Raw genomic sequence first — 16,682 nt, 5'->3', positions numbered from 1 at the left:
TGCCAAATTCCAAACTTGAGGGTTTAAATTGAAAATTCTTATTTCTTGACCCATCGCGCTACGCGATGAGTCAAAGGAGAGCCCCATCGCGTATCGCGATGGGGTACCTGACACAGTGTGACACGTGAGCCACGTGGCACACGGTGGCACTGGTTATCGCCACGTGGCAACACTGCTGCCACGTGTAGCGGTGCCTACCACGTGTCAACACGTGGCAGGTCTACGCTGTGAGTCAGCAGACCTATATTGCGATACGCGATAGGTCTGCTGAGGAACCTATCGCGTATCGCGATAGGGACCAAAATTTCTCCTATAAATAGCAGCCATGGGGTGTTCATATCTCTCATCCAAAACCTGCTCTCACATCTCACTTCTCTCTCTCTAGCTTTACCTCGATAAGCGTGCCATAATCCATCGTTAAGCGTGTCCCGAACCTTCATTTGTGTACCAACGTTTCCTTGGAGTTTGTGCCACACGCCACCCACATTCAAGCAAAGGTGTTTGCTGTAATGGCGATGAATCTCGTAAAGCGTGTCAACGAGTATTGAAGATTTGGCGTTCCTCGATTTGCATGTCGAGCAAAGTAAAGCGGCGTTGGAGTGCTGCTCGTGTCCCTAGAGTTTCTATACGCCACTAAGGTTAGGCGTAATGATGAATTCAATATAATTCAATATTATATTAAAGGCTTAAGACTTAAGTCGAGGATATACTCGATACCTCGATAAAAGAAAAGAAAAGAAAACATAACAAAGAAATGAATAAAATATTGTTGAATATTGAGATAACATGTATATGTGTGTAAGTATATATGTATATATTCTTTGTTATGAAATTATTATTTAATGAATAAGAGTATTCTTAAATAATAAAATAAAATGATTACGTTTCTTGGAGAAGAAGAAACGTCGGGTTTTTAATATAAACTAAAGGTTTATAATTTACTTTTAAACTAAAGGTTTTAAAGTAAATAAGAATTGAACTAAAGGTTCAATCGAGGATTGAGATATAAGATTAAAGGTCTTAAGCCGGATCGTGTATCCGACTAACAAATAGTTATACTCGTACTATAGGTGCGAGATAACAAAGAAGAGGGAAAGACCCTCGGACAGTGTATTGAAGCTGATCTAAAAGAGAAGGCTATACTCGTACTATAGGTGCGAGATAGCAAGGGAAAGACCCTTGGACGGTGAGTGAATCCAATCCTAAAGAGACAAGGTGAATAAGCCCCCAAACTTTTACTTATTTTAAAATGAGTCAAACTTGTTATTTGAAATTGTTTACAAGGAACTATGTGTTCCTAAAACCGTTATGAATAAGGGTATAAACCTAGCCCTCAGGCTATGGTATACGTATGTCTGGATCCTTACATAGGTGGTACTATGCGATGTATGGGCATGATCGCACCACCCTGGGTCGTAGGATGCTCTCCTGCAGGGAGTACGACCTTATGTGTATATTTACGGGTACTTAACTAAGTCGAACGCTGCGGTGTTTGCTGAGGTGACCTAGCGTAGAGGCTCATATTTATAATGTGTTATTTGACTTTGTTATTCCTAAGCCACGTTGGGCCGAGGCAGGCGTAGTCTCGAGGGGTAATAAAGTAAAAGAAATATTTTTGCGCCAGCGTGTTCACCAGCATTCGTCGCTGACTTATTTTATTGCATTTTGCAGGTGAACAAGATTAGCGCTTGGAAGCATCGAGGTTCTATGTTTAAATCCGATGGCTCAGATCTTTTATTCAAACCTTGATATATAATGATGGTGGTTTTTGTAATGTAAAAACAAGTAATCTTTTGTAGTTAAGTTTGGGAATCTTTTAAAATCTCAACTTTTGTTTAATGTAAATATTTACAAATTAAACCCACAAGTTTTATAAGACTTCCGCTACATTAACGTAACTCTGATTTATTTACACTTGTGGTACCAACTATTGATCATACTCCTAGGCGTAAGATGGGGGTGTGACACTTGGTGGCTCAAGGTTCACTCAAATACCGGGCCTTGATTTTTCTCATACGTTCAGTCTGGTGGTTAAAGCCTCAACCGTTCATATTGTTTTATCTATTGCGGTGTTAAACAGCTGGAGGTTGCATCAACTCGATGTTAAAAATGCTTTTTTGAATGGTAATCTATCCGAGACCGTTTATATGGAGCAACCGCCGGGGTTCAGTGATGCAAAATTCCCAAATCATGTATGCAAATTGTCTAAGGCGATTTATGGTCTAAAACAAGCACCTAGGGCGTGGTTTCAACGGTTGAGCTCATTTCTTATCTCATTCGGCTTTTATTGCAGTCGTGCTGACACCTCGCTTTTCATCTATCAACACAATAGTGCATAATGTATCTCTTGGTTTACGTTGACGATCTCATTCTTACCGGGAATAATGAGTCTCTTATTCGCTCATTCACTCAGAAACTTGATGCTGAATTTGCTACTAAAGACTTAGGGGATCTCAACTATTTTCTTGGTCTTGAAGTCGCTTATACCGAGACGGGGATCTTTCTTACACAATCAAGATACGCCAAAGATATATTGTCAAGGGCAGAACTAATAGATGCAAAACCAATTGCTACACCACTTGCTCCACTTGAGTCATTTCGTTCGGATGGTGATCTTTTTTCGGATCCGATGTACTATCGGTCGTTAGTAGGAGCCCTGCAGTATTTAACTATCACGAGACCGGATATTTCATATGTTGTAAATAGAGTCTCTCAGTTTCTAAATGCTCTATCTGGTGATCACTTTCAAGCCGTGAAGCGCATTCTTCGGTATATCAATGGTACTTTCTCGTTTGGTTTTACATTCACAAAACCGACTAAGTCCTCTTTAATTGGTTACTCGGATGCTGACTGTGCTCGGTGCCTTGAGACAAGGCGATCAACCTATGGTTATTCAATATTTCTAGGGGCAATCTTGTCTCATGGAATGCTAAGAAACAACCCACCGTATCCAGATCCATCTGTGAATCTGAATATCGAGCAATGGTCAACACCGCTGCTGAGATAGTTTGGACTACTCATATATTGAAAGAATTAAATGCATTGCCTCCTAATCGGCCAACCCTCTTATGTGACAACAAAAGTGCTCTCTTTATGACTCAGAATCCGGTTTCTCATAAGCGACCTAAGCACATTGATCTAGATTACCATTTCGTTCGTGAACTGGTTACCTCGGGAAAGCTATACACGCGATTTGTTTCAACCAATCTTCAAGTGGCCGACATCTTCACAAAAAGTCTTCCGCGAGCTCTGTTTGAAGCATTTTGTTCTATGCTACGCATTGGTCCGCCACCGTTTCGATTGAAGGGGGTATAAACGTATAAAAAGGAAGATTTGTATATATCTGTAACTTATTGTGTTTACCTTTTCTTTAGTCAATCTCCTCCTAAAATTATGGAGTGAATTGTGTAAATTGGTTATATATAATGATCAATGTAATCCTTCTAAAGGTGAGGTTGATTTTACCAAATTAACACTCTCGATGAACTGGTATGGACCACACGTGCTCTATGTTCACTCCATATGCTTATGCGACATTTTCGGTCTAAAGAAGGCTTGTGTTGAACCTCGCCGGTACTCGGTTACTACTGATTATTGAAAAACTTATTTAGACTACAACAACCACCATACTGATTGATTACGCGGGCCAATTTAAATTTAGATAGATTACGTATTGAAAAACTTGTTAAATCGGTTTCAAAAGTTATAGCGAGTCAATTTTGGGTTAGTTAACCGTGAGTTTAGGCCTAGACAAAAATAGCTCAAACTAATATAACTAGACATTATTTGGGCATGAATGTTTGAAATTTTTTGATCGATCATGAAATTAATTGTTTTACATGTTAGTATATTGCATATCACTAAAGATACATATAATTTATAATATTAGAAAAGATACATATAATTAAAAATAAAAATTTGAGTCAACTCTACCCTGCGAGCATCTAACTCCATAAGTGACTCTAGTTTCTTGCTACCTGTGCTAAATCTGTTTCCATGAAATGTGGGGAAAATACGTCAACGATATGCTGGTGAAACATTTAATAAATTTTTGACTGACTGACAAGATAGTTTTCTTGAACAATCTCAGCTTCGTCTCTTATTTATGGGATTTGTACCACTTGCCATACACACACGATTTTGGTTCTCCGGGAACTGACGCCCATTGGAGAACTTTTATTATGATTTCTAGTCTAGGGCCACGTAGTCTTGATTGATAGACTAGACAAATTATGTTTGGATCCAGATACATGTGTACTTGGTCTGAGTTGCTTTTATTTTGTATCTTGTAATTTAATAGGGGTCACGTAATCCCATATAAACATTTGACTTATCTTTAAGATAAACAACCTGTTTATCTTATTGACTAATTGTAAAACGTTTAACATATTCACCTGTAATTGTCTGTTCTGAATGATGTGGTGATCTCGTTGAAAACATTTATGAATGAATGATGATTAACCTATAATAAAATAGATTTATATAAATATCTGGATCGTCTCTTGATCTGGCTACAGACCTTTAGTCTGGTTTTGATAGCTGAAAACCTTAATTGATCATTTGTTTGAATAAAATATTTAGATGTAAAGTCTTTCTTTTTATTTGTCAATCATGTACTGAGTTGCTTCTTCAAGAAGAAACATCATTTGTCTATAACCTTTGTATATAAAATCTTATGTTTCTTAATCATGAAGAAACACTATTTGACTATACTCCTTTGTATGTAAAAGCTTATGTTTCTTAATCTTGAAGAAACAATATTTTAACTATATCCTCATGTATATAAAATTCTATGTTTCTTAATTACAAAGAAACATTATTTTAACAATAACCTTTGTACTTATAAATCTGATAAAGGTCTAGGCTATACCGCCGACTAGGTTCTGAGCCATGATATAATGATGAAATAATAACTTAGGCAGAACCCATACCTTACACGGTATTCATATTTTATATGCTTAAGCTTGTACGAGCAGCATTTCTACTTTATATCGCGTACTAAAGTGTCGAACTTTGAGGCTTGACACGCACTACAATGCTCGGCTCGCAAACCGATGCAAAATGTGTGTGAGACTGTGAGAGAATGTGTTTTAGGGTCAGATGGGAAGTGTAGTGCACCTTTCTATTTAAAGAAAGTTTTGTGCTCCTTTGCGTGGCGCAAAGGAGAACAGATCAAGCCGTTCGCATCGCGCGAACCGCCTCATTATTGCTGAGTCATCACCGGGTTTGCCACATGGCGTCACGTGGTTTGACACGTGATGCCACGTTCACACGTATCACGCATGCATGTGGTTGCTTTGCGTAGCGCGAAGTAGTCATGTGGTGGTTCTTCGCATAGCGCGAAAGATCAATATTTCATATTTTTCACTTTTCGTCCCTTGTCTTTGGTAACTTGTCATGTCTCGGTCTTAATTCCATTTTCCAAAAATACTAAGGCGGCTCGCAGCGATGCGACCGGCCGGCGATGCAAAGTGCGCCATCAAAGCGTCACATTGCGTCCATCGCCCGAGCCCGTGCCCGTACGCATGTGAGTCGGGTGCTTCGCACCCTCCGTTAGGACCACTGGGTGCATGTTAGTCATAAAAGAATATTACTATGGAAACTCATTTGCTTATAAAGAGCTTTCAAATTTTTCTTACTTTTATGTGGGATGTATTTTATATTTCGTATTGATAACCATGTGAAATGCTTCCACATTCTTTCATCCTTCCATGTGTGATGAATTCTCTTTTCCATTTCATTAATATGAGGAATATTTTTATTTCCTTATTTTTATAACATGAAATGATTTTATTTCTTTATCTAATTTTCCCATTACTTGTCTTGAGAATATATTTACTAAGTTGTCAAATTTGGATCGAAATTTGAGGATGTTACACAAGGATCTAGAACTTTCAAATAAAACATCCACCAAAAACCTAAAACAGACAACAAACAAGGAACCAAACACGCTACAAACACACGGACATCCTTACACCCGAAAAGAGCACCAATCTTTCCAAGAGAGACTCCATTTTATACCTCTACTTTTAATTCAAAGGAACCCCATTACCTTAATTTCATCCACCAAGCTTGAGATATTTAACAACTATATTTGTTAACAGATATAATTTATATATTATTTAGTCTGTGTAATACTCGAGTTTATTTAACCAGTCTAATACATACGTTTTTCTCCAACATAACTTTATACTATTATAAAGTATATGACATTATATTTATTCAACACATATAATACACGGTATTATAACCTTGTATAAAATATAGAAAATCATTAATTATTAATTAATAGCCTAAAACATACATTTAATAACATAAAAACAAAGAAAAACACTAAACAACGAAGTCCACTTTATTATTATCTTATGGAGTTACATAATTATTTTTAAATAATCAGAGAAAAAGAAAGAAGTGTTCTGCTGGATTGTGATTATAGACTTATAGTTTATTGGAGCATGTGAAAAACAAGAAATGAAAGAATTTTTTAAAACAAAGAGGTCAAAATAGACAGGATGGATAATAGGGGAAATCATATTGTTAGGTTTCTTTGGTACATTAATATAATAGATTGAGTAAGGGTTAAGTAGATTGGCCAAAATTGTATACTTTTACCTTTATGTAATTGGTTTGGTTTCTGGTTGTCCTCCGGCTTATGGGTGTTTGTTTGGCGGTTTGCCGGTTGTTTTTAAAAGTTCACTTTCGACAAGAACAAAAGATAAGTAAAATATTTAAATTATAAAGAATTTAAGGTTGACGACTATTTAGTTATCAGAAAATAAATAGACGAAGACACAATTATTCATGGTTATCAAAGAGTCTTTAACATGTTGATACCAAGGTGCTGAAAATGCGTCACTTTCAAGTGGTGAGAGCTTAGTCCCGTCATAAATAAAAAATGCATAGCTATAGCGCTAATAAAATCCATATTGAAAAGTAGGGTAAAGTTAAAATACAAAGAACAAAAAAAATGAGAAGGGTGAGAAGAAATCCAGTCCATTGATCTTGTATTTGAATGGCTGAGATTAATTTAATAAATAAAAATTGATGGAAATGGCATGAAGGTAATAACACACATTTGTTAACTTTCTCTCTCCACATGCAAGGCACATGCCAATTCCCCCATCATTTTAAAATGTCCATAACTTTTTCATACGACATTATTTTTTTAAAAAAAATTCACCATAATAATAAGCGTTTTTTTATCTTTAATATGAGTATCATATTGTTATATAAAAATAAAAAAAAAATTAATGGGTTTTTTAATTGTGTTTTTTTGTTGTTCATTATGTCAATGTGTAATATGTTTTTTCCATTGTGTTTTACGTTTCAAGTCATTATATTCACTATTGTGTCTTACGTTTTAGGCCATTGTGTTATACGTAGTCACCATTGTGTCTTACGTTTTAGGTCATTGTGTTATATGTATTCATCATTGTTTTTTACGTTTTAGGTCAATGGGTTATACGTATTCACCATTGTGTTTTACGTTTCAAGTTAAAGACACAATGGTGTGCGAAAAGACAAAATGACGGAAAAAGACACAGTGGCGAAAAAAGATACAATGATAAGCGAAAAGACACAATGGTGTGCGAAAAGACACAATGACGAAAAAAGACACAATGATAAGCGAAAAGACACAATGGTGTGCCTTAAGACACAATGGTTTGCGAAGACACAATGGCAAAAAAAGACACAATGATAAGCGAAAAGACACAATGGTGTGTGAAAATACACAATGACGAAAAAAGACACAATGATAAGCGAAAAGACACAATGGTGTGCGAAAAGACACAACGGTGTGTGAAAAGACACAATGACGAAAAAAGACACAATGATAAGCGAAAAGACACAATGGTGTGCGAAAAAACACAATAACGAAAAAAGACACAATGATAAACGAAAAGACACAATGGTGTGCGGAAAGACACAATGGTTTGCGAAAAGACACAATAGCGAAAAAAGACACAATGATAAGCGAAAATACACAATGGTGTGTGAAAAGACACAATGACGAAAAAAGACACAATGATAAGCGAAAAGACACAATGGTATGCGAAAAGACACAACGGTGTGTAAAAAGACACAATGATAAGCGAAAAGACACAATGGTGTGCGAAAAGACACAATAACGAAAAAAGACACAATGATAAACGAAAAGACACAATGGTGTGCGGAAAGACACAATGGTTTGCGAAAAGACACAATAGCGAAAAAAGACACAATGATAAGCGAAAAGACACAATGGTGTGTGAAAAGACACAATGACGAAAAAAGACACAATGATAAGCGAAAAGACACAATGGTGTGCGAAAAATTACAATGACGAAAAAAGACACAATGATAAACGAAAAGACACAATGGTGTGCGAAAAGACACAATGGTGTGCGAAAAAACACAATGACGAAAAAAGACACAATGATAAATGAAAAGACACAATGGTGTGCGGAAAGACACAATGGTGTGCGAAAAGACATAATGGCGAAAAAAGACACAATGATAAGCGAAAAGACACAATGGTGTGCGAAAAGACACAATGACGAAAAAAGACACAATTATAAGCGAAAAGACACAATGGTGTGCGAAAAAACACAATGATCAAAAAAGACACAATGATAAACGAAAAGACACAATGGTGTGCGGAAAGACACAACGGTGTGCGAAAAGACACAATGGCGAAAAAAGACACAATGATAAGCGAAAAGACACAATGGTGTGCTAAAAGACACAATGACGAAAAAAGACACAATTATAAGCGAAAAGACACAATGGTGTGCGAAAAAACACAATGACGAAAAAAGACACAATGATAAGCGAAAAAACACAATGGTATGCGAAAAGACACAATGTTGTGCGAAAAAAAACACAATGATAAACGAAAAGACACAATGGTGTGCGAAAAGACACAATAACGAAAAAGGACACAATGTCGTGATTTTTGTTTAATTTATATAACAAAAATCATACTCATATTAAAAATAAAAAAACGCTTGTTATTGTGATGAACTTTTTTTAAAAAATAAAATATCATACGAAAAAGTTATAAACGTTCTAAAATGATAGGGGTATTACATGTGTCTTGCTTGTGGAGAGAGAAATGCGTACAATTACCTCTATACCATTTTTCTTTTGGTCCCCCACTTGACACATGTCAATTATTTATGGCTTCTTACACTTCTCATTTTTGTTACCTTTTGTAGAATAACTTGACCAGGAAAAGTATTAGCCGATAATAATCCCTATTTATTTTATCACCACGGGTTCTCCTAATTATAAAAAAGTTGACCCTCAATGGTCCATGTTAAAAAGGACTTAACGACGTTATATATTTTTTTTCCCGAGTTTCAAACTAATGGTTAGGGATTTTGATCGGATGGAGGATACGAATCGATTGATGCAAAATTTAGCTCGAAACAGTGATCCAAACGACTTGATTTTTGTTAATTGTAAGTTCGAACACTCGAATTGAAGCATTATTTCGTCATTTTGGAGCACCATTTTGAACTAAATTTTACATCAATCGGCTCGTATTTTTCTTCCAATCAAAAACCCTAAAACATTAGTTTGAAATTCAGAAAACTATAACGCCGTTAATTTCATTTTAACGGGGGACCATTGGGGGCCAACTTTATTAAATTTGGGACCGCCTATAACAATAAAATGAATAGCGATTATATCGGCCAAAGCCATTAAATAGGTATTATTAAAATCAATTAAACATAAATAAATTATAACTTTAACTATTATCAACAAAATTATTAATGAAACTCTTCTTGTAGTTGGTATTATATATGCAGTGTACTATAATAATAATAACAACAACAATAATAATAACAATAATAATAATGTTGCGGCGAGCTAAAGCTTCTTTGGTTTCAATGTACCGAAAGGGCATCCAAACATGTTCGGTTTGTTGTTGATACGACTAAAATTCAGTCAGTATCTTTGGTTATCGCTATAGCCAGTTAAAAGGATAACAAAATTTATACCGACATGTCCACAAATAAAATTAAATTGAGCACAATTGCACAAGTAAGTTTTTTCTTTTCTTTTTTTTTATTTGTTAACCGACTAAGTTATTAAAGAAAAATCAATTTAAATGAAAATGAAATAGTTAACAACATATATATATATATATATATATATATATATATATAAAGTACTAGTTTTTATCCCTCGTATTACGGGGGTTGTGTTTCTTTTTCGTGTGTAACATTTATTGTTTTGAATTTTAATTTTATTTATTGTAAGAATTTAATAATATACTTAGGGTTTGATGATGAAAGGGTTTCACAAATAAATGAGATATTATAACCCGTTTAAAAGCTATTGATTTGGTAAGATCCATGACCCGTTTATTTTTTTACTATAAAAATGTTACTTAATATATATATAATATCTTTTTCAAAAAAAATTGGATATTTATTTTTAGTATATCACTATTTTATAAGATTTTCATATCAAGGTGAGATTATTTTCTAATATAATGAGATGTTATAACACGTTTAAGGTTATCTGGGTTTAGTGAGAGCTATACCCGTGAATTCGGGTCAAATCCGTAAGAAGCCTTCATTTACAAGTAAAATAATCTGATAGCTTAAGAGAAGGTAAGAAGCAACCAGAGAGCTTTTAAGGATTTCGTTTATATATATATATATATATATATATATATATATATATATATATAATATATATATAAACGAAGACATAAAAATCCTACGTGTCGCGATGTGGTCGCTCCCCCGTTTTCGGAATAACCAGATTTGCTTGATTTTCAAATGAATACTTCTCATGCATTTGACCCGAATTCATGGGTATGGGTCTTACTAAACCCAGATATACCTTAAACGGGTTATAACATCTTATTAAATTAAAAATTATTCTCACCAAATTATTGATGTAAAAATCCTATAAAATAGGATATACTAAAAATTAATATCTTATTTATGTTAAAAAAGATATATATTATTTAAAATAAAAAACCAAATTTATAGTAAAAAAAAATAAATGGGTCTTGGGTCTCATTAAACCATAAGTATATTATTAACTTTCATAAACATTATTTATAATTAAAAAACTAATTTTATAGTAAAAAAAACAAACAGGTATTGGGTCTCATCAAAACCATATAACTTTTAAACCGGGTTATAACATCTCATTTGTTTGTGAAACAATTTATCATCAAACCATAAGTATATTATTAACTTTCATACAATAAAAAAAATATAAATTCAAAAAATAAATAAATATTAGAACAAACAATATAAAATAACCCCCGTAATACGGGGATAAAAACTAGTATATATATATTTAAGATTAAGATTCTTAGTTCTATACTTTTTCTTAAATAATATTTTTTTTGTTATTTTAATTTTTAGTATATTCCTATTTTTTAGGATTTTCATACCAAATATTTGGTAAGGTTAAATTTTAATTTAATGAGATGTTATAACCCGTTTAAAGAATATATGGGTTTGGTAAGACCCATACCCGTAAATTCGGGTCAAATGAATGAGAAACCTCAATTTATAAATAATGCAAATTTGGTGACTCTGATAAAGGTAGGGGTGTGCGTGGTGCGGTTTGGTGCGGTTTTTGACTAAAACCGAACCAAAAACCAAACTTTCGGTTTTATGATTTTTTAAAACCATTAGGTTTCGGTTTTTTCGGTTTTTGGTTTTTGGGTTCGGTTTGGTTTTGAATGCGGTTTTTTCGGTTTTGCTAGTCGAGCCAAAACTTTTTGGCAAAAAACACTTGACCCAAGATATTGAAATCGAGCATGCCATTTTTTTTTCTTTAAACTAATGATTAATAGAAAATTGAATATTTGGACCTAAGATATTAAAAGATAATAAATGACACATTTGAAATTAAAATTCAAAATCAAAACCGAAAGTACCTGTTATTGGTTTTTAATCGTACTTTCAAACCAAATATATTTGTATTAACAATATGTAAAAACTAAACAAATATTCATCTGTAAATTTTGTTTTAATGATTATGCTTAAGTGTTATGGTTATTTCGGTTCGGTTCAGTTTTTTCGGTTCTTAACAAAATACAAAACCGAACCAAAACCAATATTTCGGTTTTTGCTAAAGTTCAAAACCAAACCACCAGGTTCTATTTCGGTTTGGTTTTTTCGGTTCGTTTTTTTGGTTTTATTGGTTTCGGTTCGGTTTTTTCGGTTTTGTGCACACTAAAGATAAAGGAGAGGGCGAACACATCACGACACGTATGATTTTTGCGTTTTCGTTTATATATATTATAGATAAGGTAAATCTGAAACTTAAAACAAAAGTTGGGGCATAACCAATATAAATAATAATAATAATAATAATAATAATAATAATAATAATAATAATAATAATAATAATAATAATAAAAGCTGATTCAATTATTATATTTGCTTGAATCTTACTATTGTTTAATTTATTATTGAAATCAATTATCGGTATTTGAATATTAATTAGAATAAAATAAATGTAAATAATAAAGTAATTAAGTCAAGTAATAACATTAAATATATAGTATAATTATAAAATATAATTTCTGTAATATTATATACGATATTATAATAATAGTAATAAACATAGAAAAAATAATTTCAAAAGGTTAATTTTTGTCATAAATTTTAGTGACTTTATATACACTGTATTCATTTTTCTCTTATATAATTAACTAGTTTTTATCCCCGTATTACGGGGGTTGTTTTATATTGTTTGTTTTAATATTATTTATTTTTTGAATTTATATTTTTTTATTGTATAAAAGTTAATAATATATCTATGGTTTGATGATAAATTGTTTCACAAATAAATGAGATGTTATAACCCGGTTTAAAAGCTATATGGTTTTGATGAGACTTAAGACCCGTTTATTTTTTTTACTATAAAATTGGTTTTTTAATTATAAATAATATTTATGAAAGTTAATAATATACTTATGGTTTGATGAGACCCAAGCCCCGTTTATTTTTTTACTATCAAATTGGTTTTTTAATTTAAATAATATATAATCTTTTTTAAAATAAATAAGATATTAATTTTTATTATATCCTATTTTATAGGAGTTTTACATCAATAATTTGGTGAGAATAATTTTTAATTTAAAGAGATGTTATAACCCGTTTAAGAAATATCTGGGTTTGGTAAGACCCATACCCATGAATTCGGGTCAAATGCATGAGAAACCTCCATTTAAAAATCAAGCAAATCTGGTGACTCCAAAAAAATGGAGAGCGACCACATCGCGACACGTATGATTTTTATGTCTTCGTTTATATATATTATAGATTATAATTGAATTCAATAAACATGGGAATTTGTATCATAATTATAGTTGAATTCATTAAACATGGAAATTTAAATCATTCCAAATTACCAATCAACACTACATAAAATAAAAAAAACTAAAACAATAACATAATTCTATTTTCAATTCAACAAGTTTTTACCTAAAATTCTTCTAACCTTACATTTGTAGACAAACATCATACAATAGCTAAATTCACATAGTTATATACCAATTAAATAAATATGTTTATATTTAATAACCCCTCCCCACCCCCAAACATACACATACATATCACAAGATTCATACAAAAACGTTATATTTATCTATATTTCATCGGGGTTTAATGCAAAATTTGTTTATTTTCCAATCTTAGTCAATGCATTATTCTCTTCTATTTTAGTCAATATATTCTTTTTCTCCTGTTTTTAACAATACACCCTTTTCAACCATTTTAGACAGCAAAGATTTTCTTTTTAAGTAAGTATATTATTAGCCATTTTGACCAAATATTTAAGCAAGTAATTAAAAAAAAGCATTATTTTTATGAGCATTTAATTCACATAAATCTATTTAACCTTTACATAATTAATATCATCCGTTATTTATAATTATATTTATTTTTCCTGATATCAATGTTACCAGCTTCACCTCTATATAACAAGACTCATATCAAAGAAAACCAAAATGGAGGCCAATAGATTGATCATATGAGTGTTTAAACTTCAAATAATAATATGAGTTTCATGGCAGATTTTATATTTAAGTGAGTGAGAAATTTAGAGAAAGTAATTGGGTTCAAATAGTTACTTTAGATTTTGCAATTTTTGATTTAATATTCAATTAACATCAGAAATTTGGTGATCTTGATCTTTCATTCTTTCTGTAGATACTCTATGAAGCAGTATTAATGGTATGATTTTGTTGTGATCATGCATAAATATGTATAATCTGCTTTAATTGGTCATATTTTTTTATGTTATGGAGATCTTGTGTGATCTATACAATTTGATGGTGTTTGATCTTTTAGATTAACCATCTTTGTGTATTACCTATTTTGTAATTTGTAATTCTTCTTTATAAGAATTGGTTGGGGTTTAGAAGACAGTGATCAATGGCTGAAGAAGAGCATAACTCTAGGAGTAGTAATAGCAGTAGCGGCGGTGGTGGTGATGCAGGCCGCGAAAGAGGTGGAGATGGTAGTAGTCATAGGTCTTCCAAGAAGTTGAAGATCAAGAAAGTGCCACAAAGAGGAATGGGTGTGGCTCAACTTGAGAAGATTATATCGGAACAACGACAAAAGAAAGACGCAACTGTTTTCACCAATTGTTCTTCCAATGTTCGGCCGCCGCCACCACCACCAACATTTCCACCCAACCACTACCCTTGGATGTCAAAAGCAGATGGCATGAACCCTATATCTGCGTCTAAATCCACGAATTTCGGTGGTGGTGGTAGTTGGAGTAGACTATTGAGTGATGGTGCTTACAACTTTCAAGGGGAGAGGCAAACTCAAACTCCAAATCAAAATCAAAATCTAAATCTTGGTGGTTTGCATTACGAATCGAATCCACCTTTCTGGCCTCCTTCCCCAAATCTAATGCTGCAAAGACCGCAACATTTTCAGCCACCTTGTTCTTCATCAATGGTAAACATTTACTGATTTATAGTTTCATTTACATTGTTGTTCTTGTTGTGTATGTATATGTTACTTTTTAGATAAGATTGGATGATTGAAATCTGTTAATATTTTCAGGTGAATGTTGCCGCTGGAACTTCATTGTCGTCTTCATCGTCTGTTCTAAATTTAAAGATGGAGCCCCCTTCAAACCAAAGCTATTACGGCAATAACTACCATCACTTGCAGGCGCATGAAGAGAAGGTGATGTTGCGGTTTAATTTAATCTTGTTTAACCATATGTATATGTGAACATGCAAAAATAAATGTGCATTTGTTTATGGTTTATAACTTTATATTACAGATGATTGGCATGAAGAGGCCATACCCCTTTTTGTTGGAAAGCGGATCGATTCCTTCTGTTAACTGCAAATTGCCTTCTGCATATGCGTCTCCAATCTACGGATCAAATGGATCTGCTTCTGGTAGCAATGGAGGTACTACTAGCATAGAACCGACGCATCCGTCTTTCAGGTGAGTAAACCTTAAAATTTGGTTCTTGTTAGTTAGATATTTGCATTGATTTGGAATCAAATTTTGATGTATGAAATTGGTGTTTGATGGTTTTGTTTTGGGACTATATTGCAGAGAAAACCAACTTCTGACAAGAGATTTTCTCAAACTAGCTCCTCCTCAAGCATCGCAATCAGATTCAAGTTCGAACGAAAAGTTGCATCTTTCATCTTATATAGGAGATCAGTCACAGTTTGAGACACTACCACCTGAAAAAGTATTAATTTTCAACTTTTTAAAATTCTTTTATATTATTATCTTATCAATTGGGCTGATAAGTTTATAAAATGTTTTCTTTAGGACCAATTAGAAGATCCTAGCCATTTGTCTGGAAGAGGCGGGCCAAACCAACCGGCGTTTTTTGGTTTCTTTCCAGCGGCAAGAGCACCTATGGGCCAACAAGAAAACAGCGAGTGTGAGGCAGGGGAAAGCGTTGATCTAAATTTGAAGCTATAGAAGGGTTCTCTTTATTTCTTAGATTTGTTGATTTTGTTCTTTACTTATTTTGTTAAGCTGGTTCTTTTTTCATACTAAAAATGTTACAATGAGAGACTAATAAAACCGCAATTTTGTCTTAAGTTATGCTTGTTTTTTTTAACTATGAAAACCTGTTAGAGAAAACTCATGGGCCTATCGATACCTGTTAACCGGTGGGACTAGGGAAAACACAACTTGGATTGGGCACTGGCCTTCAAGGAGTTAGTACACACAACCCTTGAAGGTCATGTCTCTATATTTTGCCATTTAGTTAAAACTTTGGCAAGTTAAAGTCATAAATGGAAAATGATTTAGCCAAACACAACATAGCTATGCTTGTAACAACCTATGGGTCATGATTCTTGAACAAATTGAACCAAGGTGGATTCTTATAATTCAAGCCTAGATTTACTCTATTTCATTTTGATTTTCCTTATTCACCATGTTTGTATTACAGCTATAGATCAATCTACTAAGAACATTAATGTGTGTCTTTAGAATCTAAGTTGGGATTAGAGGTGTGCAAAAATTGGTGTAGACAGGCAAAAGCTGAACCGGAACCGGACTGCACTTGGCCATTTTCGGTTTGGTTCATTTTTTGTTTTTTATTCTTAGTTTAGTTCATGGTCCCATTTTGGGGCCAAACCGCTCCAAACCAGACAGTTTTAGACCAGTCTGGTTTCTAGTGCCCTTATGTACACCCTTACTCGGTGAGAGAACTGATGG

General features: G+C 33.3%; 1 pseudogene; it reads left to right on the top strand.

Annotated features, from left to right (window-relative positions):
* The first annotated feature begins 13,977 nt into the window (after window positions 1–13,977).
* LOC143616860 (uncharacterized) lies at window positions 13,978–15,940 on the top strand (annotated as a pseudogene).
* The last annotated feature ends 742 nt before the right edge of the window (window positions 15,941–16,682 follow it).

Source organism: Bidens hawaiensis, unplaced genomic scaffold (genome assembly GCF_021521415.1).
Source record: "Bidens hawaiensis isolate Kalapana, Puna unplaced genomic scaffold, B.hawaiensis_p1.1 tig00050041_1, whole genome shotgun sequence".
Lineage (NCBI taxonomy): Eukaryota > Viridiplantae > Streptophyta > Magnoliopsida > Asterales > Asteraceae > Bidens > Bidens hawaiensis.
This window is presented reverse-complemented; position numbering and strand designations above follow the sequence as displayed.